This window comes from Varroa destructor, unplaced genomic scaffold (genome assembly GCF_002443255.2).
Source record: "Varroa destructor unplaced genomic scaffold, Vdes_3.0 BEIS01000006.1, whole genome shotgun sequence".
Classification (NCBI taxonomy): domain Eukaryota; kingdom Metazoa; phylum Arthropoda; class Arachnida; order Mesostigmata; family Varroidae; genus Varroa; species Varroa destructor.
Genome location: NW_019211459.1, coordinates 6,754,046 through 6,773,832, shown reverse-complemented (window position 1 = coordinate 6,773,832; position 19,787 = coordinate 6,754,046). Strand labels below are relative to the sequence as shown.

Below are 19,787 nucleotides of genomic sequence, written 5' to 3'. Positions count from 1 at the left end.
GTTTTGGTAATTTTGCGAATTGTTTCATTGGTTCGTCCCTTGTATGCTTATGTCAGTGTTCAGAGAATCTAACAGCAATCGAACCCATCTTTCTTTGCATCGAAAAGTAGGGTTTCCATCAAAGTGCAAACTTTAGCAGTGGGATTTTCAAAAAAAAAGGTAATGCAATAATTGTATCCTTTGTTTTTATTGAAATACGCAGAACCTGGTGAAAGGATGAGCGTTAACCGGGTTTGAGAGAGGACTGTTCGGATCCTTTCTCGGGACCGGCGGTGTCGAATAGTTCATATGACGTGCACGGGTGGCGCCACTGGTGCTGCCCATGTCCACCAGCCGTCGGCAACTCACTATGTTCAACTGGCGGCAACATGATTTTGATTGGGAACTGACTTTGTCTCGACCGTTATATCCGATGTTGTCTACCGACTCCTTTAACTCAGACTCGTTGTGTGTTTGGCATTTACCAGTGTCTTCCTTTCTTCATGTTTATATATATCTAGTCAAACATTGACGTGCTTTAAGGGCTAAGCAAACAGACGAGTATGACTCGGTAATATAAATGCAAACAAAGAAGGATATGAGAATATTTTGTCATAGTATCTAGCTATATATATAGAAGTAGACTTTGTGTTCGCCCTTTACATAGGGGCGGTAGAACTTTAACGATACACGTTCATGTATTACAACTCATGACTACAATCGCTCTTGCGATTACCTACTATTATTTTTACTAATAATGATTAACTTTTAGACGCAAACAGGTGCGTAAATCCGTAAAAATGTTCATGTACAGTAAACGTTGCCGTAGCAATAAATATTCATGACGACATCGCATAGATCACCTCTATGTATGATATAGGCATGTATCACCTACATATCAACGTACGTGCAGACCCTAAGACCAGTGTATACTGCGAAACCACCCCAAACGGTACGCAAACAAGCGGCCTTATTTGGCGTGCTGCGCTAACGGCCCTGCCGCTACGACAGCTGCACTAGCGTTAGCCACGGCAACGACAATGGACGGCAACAACGACAGACGCTAAATGATATTCGACGCTGATCCCCGCCCTCCGTTATCTCTTAGAACCGTTACGATTCCGTCTCAAACAGTTTCATCGCTGCCAGTCCCTTTGTTATTCGACTTTCCATTCCCTTCGTGCATCGGTTAGCGATGGTCAGCTATCCCGTTGAGCTGGCGTCCGACAATACGTTTGCCTCTGGTAAGCTGTCGTCCGCTTGGTCCGTTATGGTTTTCTCTATTCAAGCGACACCGCCGACTCATAGCGCACAACGGCGGACGCAAACACAGATACAGTCGAAACACGCACAGATGCTTCGAGACGCCGTCTATAAACGCGCAGCAAAAGCTAACTCACGCTGATGACGCTGCTGCTACTGCTGTTTCACTGACGGGACACGTTCGAACTGACCTTCATTGGAAATCATCTTAGGTGACGCGCATTGCGGCGTCACTGTTGTTCGTTGAGTAAGTTTCGTCTTTCAACTTCTTTCTCGTTTTTTGCTTCTTGGCTTGTCTCTGTTTTCCTCTTGGTGCCGTCTCGTTTTCTAGGCGTCTTAATATTCTCCTGTAGTGGGCGCCTTCTTCGTTATCAGCTAGCGTCCATCTAAAGTTTAGCTGTCATCAGCGTGGTGGTCGTCACCATGAAGTCGAATAGCTGTTGGGTGGTTGAATGGTCCACGTTGAACGAACCAGACAGACAACCGTCCAACGACGCGACATAGTAGTGTTTTCCAATTTTTCAATCACCGCCACTAAATAACCCCACCCGTATCTTGTTCGGCCTTCTCTCTCTGCTTTCATCGCGACCCTTGTAGAAAAATGGAGATAGATAATCATCAATATCAGCAGCAACGGCATTACAGCTGGCACCGTCTGCGTCAGCATCGAAATTGCTAGGATACATGCATAGTGCGTGAAGGAGCCCTCTTTACCGATAAAAAAAGATCCGCTGCTGGGTCCAACCCTGCTGGGGGAAACAACTCTATATATACATCAATTCAATGCATTTTTGTCTGTGCCTCCAATTCTGTTCGTTGTGTTAGCCCCATTTTGATCCACACCTTCAATGTCTTCTTTTGTCTCTCTCCCTCATAATGTTCTTCTTAGAAATATTTCTGCTATATACAACTATTATGCTTTATCTTAAAAGGGAAATACTCAACAATATACATAGAAATTTAACTTCCGGATAAACATTTACCCCACTCGAAAGGTACGGTTCAGCCAAGCTGTCGTGGCTGCTGCTACTTTCAGTCTTCACATACTATTAATTGTACCCTTTCAGATAAAACTACTGGTGTTAAGTGATGTTCGACGTCATAGCTTCATAAAAACAAATAGTACTCCATCGTTGTTATCTTATCATTGGTGGCTTCGTATAGCACGTAGCGCAAGCAGCTAAACATCTCGCTAGTACCCCCAGCTAAAGTTCACAAATAACAGGGGTATTAGCGTTCTTTACGGCGCACATTAAAGCAAGCGTCTTCAAGAAAAACGCGCCATCGATTCTGCCATTTTTATTGTATCAACTGTGTGTCTAAATGTTGTCGAAACTGCCGTATTGCCTTCGTTCGTACGATATATCTGTATTTAAGTTCGCTTGCGCCCCTACGCCGATAGGGCCACTCCTGGGAAGGCCCCAGAAGCATTCGGTTCCTCCCCCGTGTCTTTGACGACGAGCCGATGTTAGAGGGGCCAATACAGGGGCGGATGGACGAAGCATTTGAAAACTGTCCTACCTTTCTACTCTAGCGACGATTCTCTATGGAAGAGCTTCCATGACAAGGCTAGTGAACTATCACACTATGACTCGACATAGAACCCGATGACGCTCGCTTACCCAACGATTTCGCCGAACGTTTAGCATTGCCTTAGCTGGCTCTTAGTAGGGACATTTTATGCGTTGCGGCTCTTCGTAAAATCAGCAACAACAAAAGTTTAACGTTTGAAAGACTGGCGCCCCCCCAACGCCATTTTTCATCATCACTCGCTGTTGTATCGTTATTGCTATTGAAGTTTTTAATAAAGACGAAAGCTTTCCTGAAAAGCGACTGTGTTTGACGTCTTCGGCGTCTTTTCACGCGACACTTTTCTGTTTCTGCGTTCCACCATTGAAGCACTGATGCGACGTTGCCAGAACAGTGGGGTAGGGCAGTGGAGTACCATGGTCCGAGGCAGATAGGGGATCTGGAAGTGATGACAGATGCTGAAGTCGTAGGATAATAGCCTTCAAGGAAAGCTAACTCTGACTGGAGCGATGACCACAACACAGCGTTTGTTGACGTCCCGTGGTTTGCCGAATGTACGAAGAAGGCATGAGTGCTACGGTCAGCCATTGCGACCATAATAATAATAAAAGAGCGAACCTTGAGATACTAATGCAACTAGAGATAGACTGATCAAATCAAAAGTCTAATAAATATCAGAACGGAGCCTGTGATTTACTCTCTTGACAGAAATTATAAATGCACATAGCTGCAATCCGCTGTAACAAACATTGCACCGCAGCACAATTGCTTATACATATATCTGTATATCTTTATTAAATGTCTTAATTAGACATTGCACTTCCAGCGCGTAAAGTAGTATTATTATAGCATAGAGCAGTTAGTAAGTAGTTCTTCCAAGTTCTACGATGCTACGGCGGGTGCATAGCGGCCCAGCAGAAACACAATCTAGCGGTCAGGAGTGGCGTAAACCACTATTAACTGCACGAAGGAATATTTGCTCCTGCTATTGCGATGTGATAGTGCGCTAGTCCCTCGTTGTAGCGACCCTTCCGTTCATTTTTCTTCAATTAACTTTTACGATCGCACAATTACTACCTCACTGCTGGTAAGATTATATATATATATATATGAATACGACGAAAACTCGTCAGTACTTTTACCGACAGAAATCTGTCTGCATTTTACCATAGGCAGATTGGTTGCGTTGTCGTCATTTGTCCGGTTGTCCGATCGTTCTTTGGGCAGCAGCTGTCAATAACATTCAGCAATTGTATCAGCACTTGTGCAGTCGTCGTCGTCGTCGTCGTCGTCGCCGCCGTCACAATGATCAAACCACGCTACGTGCAGTCGTCAGTCAGTCAGCTAGCTAGCAATCGGCGTTAGTTACCCAAACGGCAGCGATAGAAGCGGCGGTAAAAGTGGTAGACTGTATCCTTGCAGTCATCCGCGATAGTGACACCTTGAAAGTAAGCAGGCAGGCAGGCAGGCAGGCAGGCAGGCAGGCAGGCAGACAAAATACACGAACCAACCCGTTCTTAGCTAAAGCTGTTTCATCGACTGATCATGTTACCTTCGAAGGAGCTGGAGGCAAAGGGGACGGGGTGGCATAGGGCCTCTTGGGGGTAATCGTACTTGCTACCGTTGTTGTTCTGTTTGCTGCTGCTGCTGCTGCTGTTGTTATTGAGATTATTGCAGGAAATACGACGTGACACAGAATCTCACCAACCGTTATCAGCAATAAGAGCAAAAACAGTATAACCAGAACTTTGCAACGAAGTAATCACGGACAACACATAAAAATCAGGTTGCAGACAAATTATGATGAACATTCCACTTTTATGGGTATTGTTTTTACATTAGAATGTTATTAGAGCACTATTTTTTTGGCGAGGTAGTGAGACTAGGTGAACAACACTTCAGCGTCGCGCAATAGAGCATTACCTCAGCACGAGTCATATAGAGAAACGGGTCGAGTCCTGGGGTGGGGAACAGTGCAGGGGTCCTATTGTTGTGATGTGTGGCAAATAGGTGCTTCTTCTGGACATGGCGTCTATTGACGACAATATGAAACTTACAAACGCAGTAAGTACTCACAAAGTGAGAGAAATAGATCAATACTAATCTATAACGTTTGGCGGCTTTTACGAGGCGAACCGATTTATTTCGTCTGCCCCATAACGGTAAATGCACAAAGGAGTCAAAAGGAAGACTTGCGCCAGGACAAGGTATTTTAATCGTTGGAAAAAATGAGTAAATTTCCGCTTAAACCGTTGCTAACAGTTCGTTTACGGTGAATGATCATTCATCGGGAACGTATATATTGTACTCAATTAATAAGTATAATATAAATGTACCAAATGGATAGGTACAGTTAACGCTGTGCACAAAACCAGCGAAGTGAGCGCAACCTAATTTTATATAGTAATGTAGACTTTAATAAGATCTTTTTCATCACTGTTGCTATTATCACCGTTAGTATTACTATTATTATCATCGACGCGTCTCTTCCAGCAATTTTAGATCGAGTGATCAATCCAACCGTCAATGTTTCAACTGTCCACCCGACGACCCGTTCGTCGAAAACGCGCCCTTGCTGATGTATACGAAATTGCAGGACATTTTCTATCTATCGATATATCAGTAATATTATGGTTACGTTGTAACCATACACCGGGGCAAAATGTGCCCAAGAGTAGGTGGGCCTTCGGTCAGAAGAGGCGAAAACATGAAAAGGCACCATCGATCTCGACGGTCTGAGCGGTCCAAACAGAACACAGTTCATCTAAATCAATATAAATACACTTTGTGGTAGGAAATATTGACCTGTCTTCGGGTAATAATTCTGTTACTTGATTTAGGATGTAGGTAACGTGCACTTTGCGAAATCATCGATCCTCGAAAATTTTTTTTTTTATAATATTTCAGTTATTTATTCATTATCAACGAGGTTTTACTCTCCGACCTCGAAGTTACCTCTCTTTTCCTACTTCACATTAATTGATGCTAGACAACTATTATATATAAAATACAAGTAAAAAACCGTGGGCCAACGAAAACCTATTGCTACTTTAATTTGTCCGGTGGTCAAACGAATGCTTTTTGCGGCATCTACTTGTGTACAAATATGTACGTAGCATTTTTGCAACGAAATTTAAACAATACGACGATTGCTCCTGGAGTAGGCATTCTTCTTGTTTGACGAATATTTTTTTCCATCGAAATTTATTATCCAAGTATCATCATGAGAGCGTCGTAGTTCTGTTCTTCACGATAGCCGGTCTTTGCATTCATTAGTACGTAGTAGTTACTAGCTAGTCGAATGAAATCAGTAGAGTGTTCTAAGGGTTAAAAAAGCTTCTCGAAAAATACAGCTCCCAATTGAAATATTTGTTAAAGAACATAGGGAAATTTTGCGTTCGACGAAAACGTGGGTGTGAACAAACGATAATCTAATAACAATCGGAACTCCTCTATTCTCTTCTCTAGCGGAGGAATTCTATCTCCGCTATAGAAGGGGCCAAGGAAAACCCAAATGATAGCCCCGTAGATATTACACGGCGCTAATTTCTAAACCACAGCAATTTTTCCAAGCACCGAAAAACTACCACGTGTGGATACCATTAAAAAGGCTGATAAGGCTTAAGATCTTATGCAAATAAAGAAGCGTTTTTTTTTTTTATTTGATGGTCCCAGAGATACTGTACATGCGCCAGTATTACTATTGATGATAGATACCTAATGCTCGCCGGTGACAGCAGCAATGGCACTTTAATACGGCATCGTCATCGGAATACGCATCACGGAAAAACGTCTGTAGTTTTCTACAATAAGCGTAGTAGTATCTTTTGAGGTGAAAGAAAAGGCAATATCGATGCGCCTATGGGCAGGGGACGGATTTTATGCAAATAAAAAATGGCGGTAGCGGAAGATCAAATCAAGCTGCTAAATGAAGCAAAATGAAACTATAGTCAGAACGGCTGCAAGTAATCGAAAGACTGAATGCAGTGGAATAGGAGTAGACGCGAAGTGACCCATGTTATTCGGGCTCGAAGACATAGTTAGAAAGCTTATTTACAGTCATCTACGTTATCTTTACCATGTTGTCCCAACTCTGCTTTTATTTTGTTCCCTAAATTGCTTTCATGACACCTCTTAATGTATAGCGTGCGCCGGCTATCCTATCAAAGATGACCAAGTGGGATCTAGTAAAGGGGTCTGCAGTTATTTGTGGACATTCGAACTCTGGGATATCACTGTCTTTCCAATGAAATACTATAGCAACGGGTGTCGACCCGCTAGAATTCGAAATGCTTCTTTGTAAACCCTACTACTAATAACATTCTAACTAAACTATTCATGTTGATCAATTTCGCCAGGACCAGACAGGTCGGTCTTATAAGAACTATTTTCATCGGAATATCTTTACTTACATCGATTACAATGAAATACGTAATATTATGGGTATTAATTATTGATGTGGGCGCGTTAACGGGTGTCGTTCTTTCTCTATGCCAAATTCTGATATGTGGAAAAGTAATTAATAAAGTGATTGAGACATACAAACGCTAGATATAATACGAAAACGTTAATGACAATCATAAACAAATTGAACGATCTATCGATCCTCGGCGGGGTTATTACAAGCGTAAAAGCAATATTGACTTATAATTATTTTGATAGCCGTTGTCACGTTCTGTAATGATGGTTTCATGATAAGCAATCGAAGGAAGCAAAAGTGTTGCACGCTCATCGATGGCAGGTTCTCTGCGATAATCTTTTGCGCGCTGGTTCGAAATTTCAACAGTGTTTTTGGTCTATTTTCCATATAAAACACAACATAACTGACTGGGCCTAATATTAGGGCTGACTCAGGACACAATGCTATATTTATCGCAAATGCAGTTCCGCCCATAAAGGGATTATTTGAGTAGTATACAAAGAAAGGAAACGAACAAAACATTTTCTGAGATTAACTTAGCGGTTGTATCTTCTTTGTTCTCTGCCTTTCAGAAATGTCGAAACGAAGATTTCCTATTACCTGAATCTTGAGGTAAGTTATCTGCTATTCTCCATTATGACTACATACGAAAGAGATGGTTCATATGAGCGTCCAGTATGTTCTAATATACAGTGAATGTCCAATTATAATTATTTAATATCGGCACAGCGCTTATATTTATGAGAACTTCCGCGTACGTTTTTTTTTCGAACTTCTTTCCGGCGTCATTATACGCATCTTTACTGCTCTGAAAAATGCCGCCCTTATTGACCGGTATAGCATCGCAGCTACTAGACGATGGCAGAGGCTGACCGTTTTCATTGCAATGTTGTTGCCAGACTTTTCCAAATGGAAAGAAGTGCTAGGAACGACCTCGAGTTGCTTTCCTAATTGTTTTCCTCATATTGCACATTTCTGTGCTGTTAGCGCACTCATGGAGCCACATCATCAAATGGTCTTCTATTGGAGATATCTACATAGTCAAAGCAAACAATGGCGAGCTTTTTGATAGGATTAGATTACCGTTGTCTGTCAAGATGCAAGCATGTTAATTTTACAGACATCGCAACATGTCCGCTTGATTTGACAACCCATGTTCTTCCCCCCCACCGCCTTTCGTTTTTACAATAGTTAACGTGCAATGAGGCAACTTCGCTAACTAAGAAGGCATGCGTGGGGTAGGATAGTTAGGTTATCTTGCGGCGCCAATAAGATAGTTGTGGCGGCGGACTTCGGCATTCGTCACCTAAACAGACGACGACCCGTTCCCATCCACTGTCAGGTACTTCTCCGTAAGCGCGCCGATATGGGGTTATTATAGTATATGCTTAGGGCACAATTTTAGCTGCCTAGCAAATCTGAGATGCTTTTTTTATCGCTCATACTTGCTTCTTCTGTTGCCAGTTGTGCTATTGCTCCAAGGTGCCATTATGGCTGCTCCGCAAATCCTACACAATGGCCTGAATGTATTACACATTTAACAGTTAGTTGACGTAGAGTAGGATCACTGCAAATGGGGGGTGACAACAAGCTAGCCAGTCTAGTTGATGTTTGTCTTGATAGCAGATTTTGAGCTTTGATACATAAATGCTCACATTTTGCTTAATAATTTGCTCAGTATTCAAACTGAAATCTCTATATATAACACATTATATACACGAGCAGGTGTATTTAGCATCAAACAGCGAAAACGTTGTGATTATGTAAAAGTTTACTTTAGAGTCAAGTTTTGTTACATGCTGTAACTTCAACCAGAACCTTTGCATGGCCTAGCGCCGTTATATCGGTTCTTTTATGCATGTCGGGTTTTTCAGTAGTAAATTAGGTATGTCATCCACCATCGGCCCATATATCAGTGTAACAGGTCGTATCCGTTTGCGGGTTTTGACGGAACAAAAAAAAACAATAACACAGCAGCAATCGTAAAGTAAGGGTAGCAGTCAGTCGAGTGGGTCACGCCGTGATGGGCGCTATCGATGACAGGGCACTTCGTTGGGAAGGGGCTTTGATGGTGGCACAGTCCTGATCCCTGATGCCTTTTCTTCACCGACTTCGAACACGTAAATAGAAAGGCGCACAGATAGCGCAGATCGCACAGATCGACATGCCACGCAAGCAAAGCGTCCTTGGCGAACTTTGCGGCATTTCGCGGCCGACAGTCGCCGCAGACGCGTGGACCAAAAATTGCCTGTTCACGATGTCCGGATAACATGCCGAGCGCCGCCAGATGGCGCTTGCCGTAAGCGGCAGTGGCGGGATGATCGGGCCGGTTTTATCGAATAGAGAACGATGTGTGTTGTCTCCTGATAAATAGCGTTACCTATAATCGTTGCGAGAAATTAAACGTACAATATTTGTTTTCCTTATATAATGATATCGTAGTATTTTTCTATACTTCTTTACTGCGTTAGTTAAGACACATTTATCTCAGCTAATTCATGTCATGCGACGAAACAATTTTATATGTCAGAGTCATCATCTGCGTAGAGTTTTGTAGTTCCTAGGAGCAAGCTCCATTTGAATGGCGAGGAATCAAGTGAAATCGACATGTCGCTTTACTTAGGTAGACATTGGTTCATTGCCCAGCGTAATCTGTCAACAAACATCATTGCTAGCAGTACTACTAACGCCATCTAGTGGGCAGCACAATGCAGCTCACTTGACGTGCATATTTGTTGGATATCGTTTCGTTTGGTATCTTCTCGCTGAATCTCTCTCACTCTTACCCGAGCGTTGCGTATTTGACAAGCGTTACGGCGAGCGACGACTGCTCGACAACGCTGCTGCGCAAACAATCGACTAAAGACCAAACAGACAGCAGAAGTAGCACTAATGGTGGTGTAACGGTAAAATTCGCGCGTTACTTAGCGCGCGCGCAAACGCCGTTGCGGTTGCTACTATTGCTGCTATAAAAACAGTAAAAAAATAGCCAGTTCCTCGCGCATAACGGGACTTCCATTACACTATCACAACCAGTACAACGACGATAGCGATTACTAATACTATACGATTATAGTTACTATTATAACTAGCAAAACTAGTTCAACTGACGACGGTGCTTCAGCTGCCGAAGAGACTAATTACGAAGGACCTTGATCGACATTGTTGACGTCTTTCGTCGCCGTCCCCTTTCGCACCGCTGCCAGCATCACACCCAACCCGCTCCGCTACACCCCACGACGCGCTACGCCGCTTCCATCAACTGGCCGCGCCACCATTGGCAAAAGCACGGAAGAACGATTGCCCTCTTGCCCAATGGATCAAAAACACACAAGAACAGAGCCACAGCAGCAGCAGAAGCAGCGGTAGCAGCAAACGCGGCAGTCTCTTTGGATGGCGCTTTCGTCAGTCAGTCCGTTGGTTCGTCTTTTGCGCGCTGCTTTGCCCCGTACCACCAGCGGGAGGCAGAAATAGTAACAGAAGTAGTTATTAGTCTACGGTCTTTCTATTCGTAGTGATGTCCTGCAAATGGTGAGTTGGCGGTGCCGAGTGTCCATCCGTGCGCTACTAACAGTCAACGCCAAGTGGTCATGTAAGTCCGGGAGGTCTATAGGGGCAATACGGCGGCACAAACGAGGCGTTGCGGATCGGGGCTAAAAGAGCGACCGAAGCAGCGGCAAACACGGAAGAGAAAATCTGCATGAGGCCAAACAGAGAGGAATAACGGGAGACCGACAAATAGGTTGAACAATTATAGGGGGATCGCAATAACAGTTAATGGCATAAGAGTGAAACAATGACTCCTTACTAGGAGGTGCTGCTATACACCAGTGAATCGCCAGTATCGAGGAACAGGTATCTCGTGTGTTCAATAATTGTAAGGGAGCCATGATGATGGTGGTGTCGACTATTCGAATGGGGTCTTTAAAAACAATGGGGCTAAATGTAATGAATATCAATGGCGAGAAATAAAATATGGCTTATTTCTGTACGTGTATGTTTACTGTATGTAAACAGATGTTTGGAAATCTGCAAAATGCCCTATTGTAACAGGAATTGTTGACTGGGTTGAATGTTGTACCATTGAATTCATATGCTTAATACAAACGGCAAAGTACCACTACAGCCGAAACCGTGCAGTTAAGTCAAATGGTCACAATCGCGTGATAGTAAGTAGCCGTTGATGCCCAATATGTATAATATTGTACATTAATAATTAAGCCGGGCTTACTGACCGTGTGTACCGTACTAGCTATCCTATTTTTCATTAACTATTAGATGAAAAGCATCCGTTCTAACAAGTTCCACTCAACACTTCGTTCACCCTAAGCAAACTTCTAGCTTCTTACAGCCAGTTCCGTTGATGCGTCTGCTTGCAATAGACTGTGTTTCGCTGATACGTGCTAAACCTGTGAAGGTTAGCGAAGACCTCTGAAGTGGCAGTACTGGACCGATCGTTCTTCAGCCGAGCAAACCCATTCAGTCAGTCACATGTATGACAGATTAGAGCTGTCGCTGTACCCATTCCACACGCACATACATACAGATACACACCTGTAGACGCTGGGTCGGCCACACGAGCGTACGCACAAATAGAGGATTATTCGCTAGGCACAGCATTAAGTGGCCAGCAATCAACTTTCCTAAAATGTGATAACGTTAAACGGCGAAGAGCGACAACAGTATCGCTAGCGAGCGTTTACTGCTTGACTTATTGACAGTGTTACTAGGATCGAACGTCGCTGCTGCTCTTGTCGTTGATCGACTTCTGCAAATGTCGCCGCAGCAGCAGCAGCTGCTGCTGGGGAAGCGGTGGGTAACATTGCTGTTATCTGTGTGCTGGTTCTGCTGCGCGCCGGCCGGACTTAATTGCCGAGCTCGTTTCGCGTTTGACGTTCGTCTATTCCGTTTCACTTGAGCGCTCGGCTGGTCGCTCCGTCAGAGATGCAGGGGTGGAGAGGGGTTGAGTAGATATTTTATGTCAAGGTTACCACTCATGCGACTGCTGTGAATCGGTGTAACAGTGTGACCGATGTGTTCGACTTCGTCGTCAGTCATTTTTACGTCGGACAGTCGTCGATCAGGAGCTCCTACCGGCCGTTTGCCTGAAAGGACGGTCACCGGTGAGCGCCAGCGTTTAGCGAATGATGAGATTTGTTGACTGACCTATACTGCTGGTGGGGTAAGGAGGCAGTAGCAATGTTATTATTACACTGTCAAGCAAGTTAGTCTACGTTGTTAGTCAGGTTTTAAGCGAAAGAAGCTGCTAATGGCCAATGGTTTCCATCATCTTTTTACTGCCATGCTGAATCGCGCGACTGATGCGTTACGAAGCCCGGCATTATCAATACAGATTTCATGCCTGGCACCGTCTGCAACAAGCGTCGCGTAACTATTTCAGAGATTCTTAATCAACAGATCACTAATCTAGTATCTGTGCTGGTTGAGGGAAACAACAGCTCTCTTGGGTGATAGGCGACGACGACGACAGGAAAACCTTCCTGAATCTTTTTCAGGAAGAGTGTTCTCCATCGTACACTGTTGACATACGCTCAGATTTTGTTCAGTGAAATAAAAGGCGGAAACTTATGAAACTAGTGAAATATTGGCTTGGTCATCGGATAAGGAAACACAACACAGCTATATCTAATTGCATTTTGCATACTTTTGGGCCTTTTTTTTTTCAGAACTAGATTTCTGTTTCTCGATGTGACACCATCGGCCTGGCCAAAATGAGGCCAAATACGTCGTAACCTATTGAAGTAGACCTTTCTACCCGCTGTCCGCCATTGAATCATTTTGACTTGCACCGCTAACATGTATTTCGCTTTTACATAACATCTCTATGCGATTCATATACGCACACGTCCATCTGCGAACGTACGCATCTATAGGAGAACAGACAATAATAACACAACAAATAATAGAAACAATCAGGCAGCATCAGTTGAAAGCCAGCGTGAAAAGCGTAATAAACTATCGTGAGTGTCGCCTTATTTACGGGGGTAAGATGAAAGGGCCATCAGCATCGTCAGCTATGCGCGTCAATTTCATTGAGCTCTGCGGCGCGTCCGGCCGCTCTGAGACGTACCCTCGACTGTGCACGCACGAATCACAAAACGATCCCATAAGCGCAGTTTTGCAGATGACGATTATAAAGATCGACCTGGAGACGTTTAAGGGCTGATCGAATAAATACATATGTATCACGAAGAAATTCGCCACGGGAGGGCGCCAATGCGGTACGCGCGCACGTAGCGTGTGGGCTTGCGGTATTCTGCCAAAACGTATTGATATTTGCAGACGAAAAAAAAAAGTTCAGAGGTGCGTAAACATGTATTGGAACAGCTATAGAACTGTGACGTATATGAACATTGTTTAGATTTTGTTTTGCTATTGCACAAATTCAGCTCGAGCAGACGTCTTAGGTGGCAAACGGCATACAGCGGGGCTATGGAAATATGTTTACTCAGACGCTATTATGTCACCCCATGGGTTTGTTCTTGTATTATTGGTCAGTGGTTATAGATTTTGTCAAATCTTAGAGTTGCAAGCTTCAGCGTACTTCGTTCGACATTCGTTCAAAGTTATATTATCCACGCAGTCACACTTCAGTGCGTCCTGCGACTATTTTTTTTTTCTCAAATATAAAATTAAATTATATTCTACAGATATGCACTAATCCTCTGTGGTGAATAGTGAAACCTATGAAATCCAATGTAGCTTTTTTCGTCGAATCGTACACAAAAGCGGCCTCCGAAAAGTCTTCTACGAAACTAATAAGACATCTATTTGCATGCTAGACGTGTGTTCTAGACCACTACGGACGGGATGCGTCGCTATGCGTTAAGTTTGGCTTCAGATACGCGCACACCGGCACTGGGTAACCGGGCTGAGGCGTTGACAAGCCCAAGTCGCTGATTGGACAGAGCCGTTCAAAACTGATAGTCTCTGTATGTGTATGAATATCCAGCGCACTTGTAACCAGCAAAATTCAGTCTGGCGGGGAGCAAACGGACAGATGAACACACCGTTGATGTACTATACTGCGTATAATATATATGCTGTATAATACTGCGATAATCGTAACTGAAACAATGTGATAAATATTACCGTGCCAGTGGCCTTCGTCATGGTTGTGTGTGACCGGATTTGCTGGAGTGTGATGGTCGACTGAGCAGCTAGCTAGCTAGCTAGCTAGCTGATAGCCACCTTTTGCCCCGTTTAGGTGTCGCTTGGCTTTGAGGAAGAGGTCAGGGAAAAAACATCGGACACAATCAGACCACACTAGCATAGCACCTTGACTGTACCCAATAAGGTGTACTGTGTCGTGCGTGCTCTGTGGTCCCAGCGTTGCAGGTCTCGGATTGATGTTGATACTGCTTGTCTGGTGCAGTTTCCCGCGGCAATTGTCATGTACTTGTCTCTATACATTTCTAATTTGCTGATTAAATTATGAAACGGTGAAAAAGTCTTCGACTTGACTTGAAGCGACAGAGTACGAAGGTGATACATATTATGAGCGAGCTTGGGACGCAGGCTGATGTTTGCCCGTGGGCATCCATACAAATTTCAGGTGGAGAAAGACAGGCGACCGGCTTACGATCAGATGTGCATCATTTTTAGCCGACATGTGACGCTTTCATTAATTCGACTATTCAGAATCATTCTATAATTTCGGTGTGCACCAAGGAGCCGGCCACTTCTTTGCGGTCGTCCATGTTAGCTGGATTTGTTACCACCCATCCCTATCTAGAGATATGATTTGTCGCCTGACTGAAACCTGCTGACGGCGAAATAATGGAGTTTCTACGATACGCAAGATATAGATGAATTATATTCTAATTTATTGATCTAACCCGATATGGCGCTATTTTCAAAGAGGTTTCAATGAAATTTCTACTGTAGCACACAATTGCTGAATTTCCACGTATTCGAAATCATCGAGCTAAGAGACGTAAGCTTTTACGATATATGCTGGGTTGTTTTCAACGTCCCAGCGTCCTCCCGATGACTATTACAGGTTTCAATATTCTGTAACAATATTTACGTTGGCGGAGACGTTAGCATAAAATTCGTTGCAGCAGACCCTTCTGTTTTGGAAGTACAACTTCTGACTCTCTATCTATTAACACTAATTGGGTTCGGTCGCGTAAGCCCGTTCAGCAAATAAGAAAAAGTGTGCCATATATATATATATATATATATATATACACACACATATGTAATTCATTTTTAAAAATTCGTTTTCTGTACGATTGTCACCACTTTGGAACCCACTTTACATACTAAATTCTAACAGAAACTCTGTGTTAGTGAAGATAGTTACACACATATAATAGGATCAAGGTAATTAAGGCCGATCATCAAACTGTAAACACGATCTCAACTAAACAGGGATGATCGTCTTCGAGAAGTCACTCAATAAAATATGTGGCAAGGCTTTTTTTTTTTTTTTATCTTTTTGTTATTCCACTCAACTTCAATGATGATTACAGATATCTTAAGGCTAAACTATGGTCACAAGAATCAGTCTATTCAAGATACATTACAAAAACCATGACAAAAGGGTCGTCATGCATATAACTAGAACGTATTTGGCGCATGTACATACGTGGAAACGTCATAACATAAAGACAGTTGTTTTCGTTTCTTTCATACACACAGCTTGTTTGTCGAACTAAGCCCTCTAAAAGCCTTAAACCTCTAAAAGTGAGCCTTTGGCACCCACAAATACTCGTTCCTCCCGCCATCAATATGCCAGCCTGTTGAATTAAATCTCGACCAAACGAGCACACGATACATCAAACGCACACAGGCAGCGTCGTTCGCTGCGTCTCACTGTTTGAATATTACGAGGCGAAACCGGCGATATTTGAAAGATCGCGGCATTGCAATTCACCCCGCCCTTTCCTCCCGTACACCCCCACCCTCGTCATTCTCCATGCTTTCGCTCTTGTAACCGACTCTCACATGCTATCATCGACATTTCAATAGATAATAGAGATTTAATTGAAGAGATCGATAAACTTCGATCTCGTCGCTCTGCCGCTACTGTTACCGGTTGTCGACAATCGAGCATCGTCGTGCCGAAACGGGTAGGACGGCAACAAAACGTCCACGTTCATACGTTTCGCACTTCGACGGCGGGGATTGTAATGGTGACGCCAACGGCGACGAAGATCTCCCCATTGCTCATTTCAGTTCTCGCCGCTAAAGAATGGCAAAGAATACTGCTGCCATTCCCATATGGACATTTCTCGTGAGCAGTCAGGCCGTGAGGCCGAACCGGCCCGGCCCAGCCCAGCCAGGCTCATGATGCTCCTGGTGGTCTTACACACACATACAACTAGTACCACTATTTGCTGCCGTTGTTGACCGCGTCCGCTGTGGTTGCTGTGACTACAACACATGTGTGCTTACTCAATAAATGTCTCAATAAATTACTTATTATTGGTATCGGTACAAGCAGCTGAACTGGTAAGGGTCGCTGTTGCCGTCAAAGATGATAATGGACCCCACTCAAAGGCTTCGTGTCCGTATAAACGTAACAATACGTGTTAGGGTGTGGTAACGGTAGCCATTGTTGCGTACTAGTCTCTGCATCATTCCTGCTTATTCTGATTATTGTTATTACGAGGATCGTGGCGATGGTGATTGACTCGACGAATATTTTGGCTAGTATTTCGATTTGTTAAAATCATTGTCGTTCAGTTGGTTTCGCAGTGTCTGTTTTAGATTGTACAGGGCATCAACGCTTCACTTATACGCAATAGACACCCAAGTCGAAGCAAGGATTGAACGGCCATCACGCGGTTAATCGACAAAATTACGGATACCATCCGTTGGACACGTTCACTTCTATCTGCAGCCACAGATTAACGTAGAACTAATTCGCTACGGGATGGTCCTTTTCCTTTTCTACTTCGTCATTGACGACGTCGCTAGTTGGAGCGCCACGACGACAAGAGCACTTCGTCAAACGCATTTCATACCAATAACGATTACTACTATTTTTTTTTTAATAATGGCGCATCGCGCACTCATTACCACCTCATCATCACGTAAACGGAAATTATCTGAAAAATGTAAATTGTTTACTCGAATGTATTCGGTGAGACTCGTGTGAGGTGGAGCCATTAGCTCCCGCAGTGGGTCAAGCTTCTGGAAACGAGTTCTTTTGAAAAAATCACAGCTAAGCGACAACCGGACACGTTTGAGGAACAGTTAAACTTTGCTCGTGTTACAGTTAAACTAAACAACGCGTCCAGTGATCAGTAATTAGATTAGCTCAGCCAGTAGATATAATCGCAAGCTGCCTGCTGTGTAATGTCTTATATGTGTATTGTAAATGTTCGGACGCGACCACTCGGTACTAGCCAGACGAAAAACATCGCCTACTTATTTCTACATAGACAGTTAAATATTGAATCATACCAGCAAGATAGACAGCGTTTTAATAACCTATGCAATAAGCACTGAACATTTTGCTGGAGCGGCAAGAGGCCAACAACCTAAATGGTGAAACTCGATGGTAGGACGTCAAATCAGGCGTGGTCACCCGTACCACGCAACAAGATGTCCGGAAGGCCAGCTTCAAATCATGATTAGGATATCTGCTAAAGATATGTATCATTATTGTTCTTTAAGGAATCCATCCATGTTTCATGTGGCCTTCGCTGCTGCTCGCAGTACGCGTTGGGCAGAGATGAAGGCGCACAGACTGAAAAAACCTTTCAGTAGATTCACTGAGTGCATCGAAAGGTCGTTAATAATAACTGTATTAAATGTAAAAGAATGCAGACATCAACCTAACGAGAACCGGCAACAGGTTAACAGCCATCGGACACGAAGGTGTTGTCCTCGTCGTCGTAAAAAATACCAAATCGCATTAAAAATTCTAGTTCTAAGCGTGGCACATTGGCTTGCCGTCGGCAGTCCGTCGTACTGCCTACGTACTTGCTACGCAGTTTTTAATTATCGTCGTCCTTTTCCAGCCAACAACAGTTAAACTATAATATCTATGCGGCTGAGCCTTTTCTTGGAATCTAGTTTATGGGCTGTATGCGCATAGAGCGTTTAAATCCCTTTTTCTTAATTTATTTTTTCATTGCTGTGATTATTGCCCGACTATGGGGTTCGTCTCTGCCCATTTAGAATAGGCCGAAGGCTGATTTGAAGATAGAGGATTTAGCGAACGTATTCATATTCAGTTTCTTGTATATAGATGGGCGCCTCAATATGACCACGCACCATAGCGACGGTAATGGTGATAGGGAATTTTACATGTCAGCGCGAATTGACCTAACCACCATTGGTCGTCATCTTAGTCACCGGAAATATATTCGTTTCCACCTCTTGTGCTTTTGATCTTTTATCATTTGTTATTCTGAAATGGACTGTTACAGAATGAGGCTTACTTGAACGAAGTACGACGAAGGGGTTTTTTACTTCGCTCCGACGTCAGAAGCCCGATGGTACTGCAGGTCCGTCTGACTCGGATAAGTGGCAAAGACTTCTGACCTCAGTTGAACGGCTCGGACAAGTGCGATTTTGGGGAGTTGCGCCGTACAGGGTTTGTGTGTCATGTGGCCTGACCTGAACCGGTTCTCTTTTCCGCAATGGACATATCGAGGGTAGCGCCTTTCAGCTACTAATTAAATGGTAGCTTGTTATTGACTCATGTTTCTGTAAACTTACCAAAGAGAAAGAAGCGAACAGATTTGCCGCAACCCTCCACGACGACGATGTCTCATTATGCGATAACAATACACTAGAGCTCTTATTGTTGCTCTTCATCGTTGGCTACTGCACTTGCACTCGCCATTGTTGTACCAAACTCTAGAAAAACAAAAAAGCTAACGCCAACGCGGTGTTGACGTTTTGACAAATTTTAGATAATTTTTACATATATACACATGTGTGTAGACATATAGATACGAATCAATAAACGGAAAAGGCCACAAAATGTACGAAATCAACTATTAAATGCCTCGTGTTTCGGGGATGCGGGTGGGCGGCCGTTCGGACCGAACTGCGGTCAGCGGCTGAGTGTCGGATCGTGCAGTGCCACAGTATCGCCTGACGCTTGCTGTCGCGTCAGTATTGCACATCCGCCGCCAGCGATGACGTGTTGAGCAACTAAAATGGTCTGTTCGTTATTTTCAATTCATTGCCGGCGAATCAATTTCAAAGCGGAGAAGACTTTTAGCTCATGTATCGACGAATCCGCATGCCGTCGCCGCTTCTACATTGTCTCGTGGTTAGTCTTTCTCTAGATTTTTTGTGTCGTTGTTCTCCATTTCTCGCCAATCTGTCATGGCCGCTTTTCCTTGGTCGGTTGTCGTCGTCCTTTGCTCTCCGCTTCGTATTATCTCGTCCGCAACCCAAATCACTAAGCCCACTCTTTGTCACTTATCCTCTTGTCATCACCATTATCACCGACGGCTCCCTCGTGCATGTGTTTCTCTCTCTCTCTCTCTCTGACGTCTTATGGTCGTACCTCGTTCTTTTGTGAACCCTCCATCGCTCTTTCTCTTTTTTTCAATCGCATTTCTACCACTTCAACGGAAGAAAGTACGTTTCGCCAAAATCG

General features: G+C 43.7%; 1 protein-coding gene across 8 annotated transcripts in view; it reads left to right on the top strand.

Moving 5' to 3' along the window:
- The window catches only part of LOC111252225 (uncharacterized), a 180,061-nt gene that overhangs the window by 79,226 nt on the left and 81,048 nt on the right, over positions 1-19,787 (top strand). For all 8 annotated transcript variants that reach the window (XM_086993746.1, XM_086993744.1, XM_086993747.1 and 5 more), the window contains exon 2: positions 7,765-7,804. The gene's annotated coding sequence lies outside the window, so the exon portion shown is untranslated. The remainder of the gene's footprint in view (positions 1-7,764; positions 7,805-19,787) is intronic.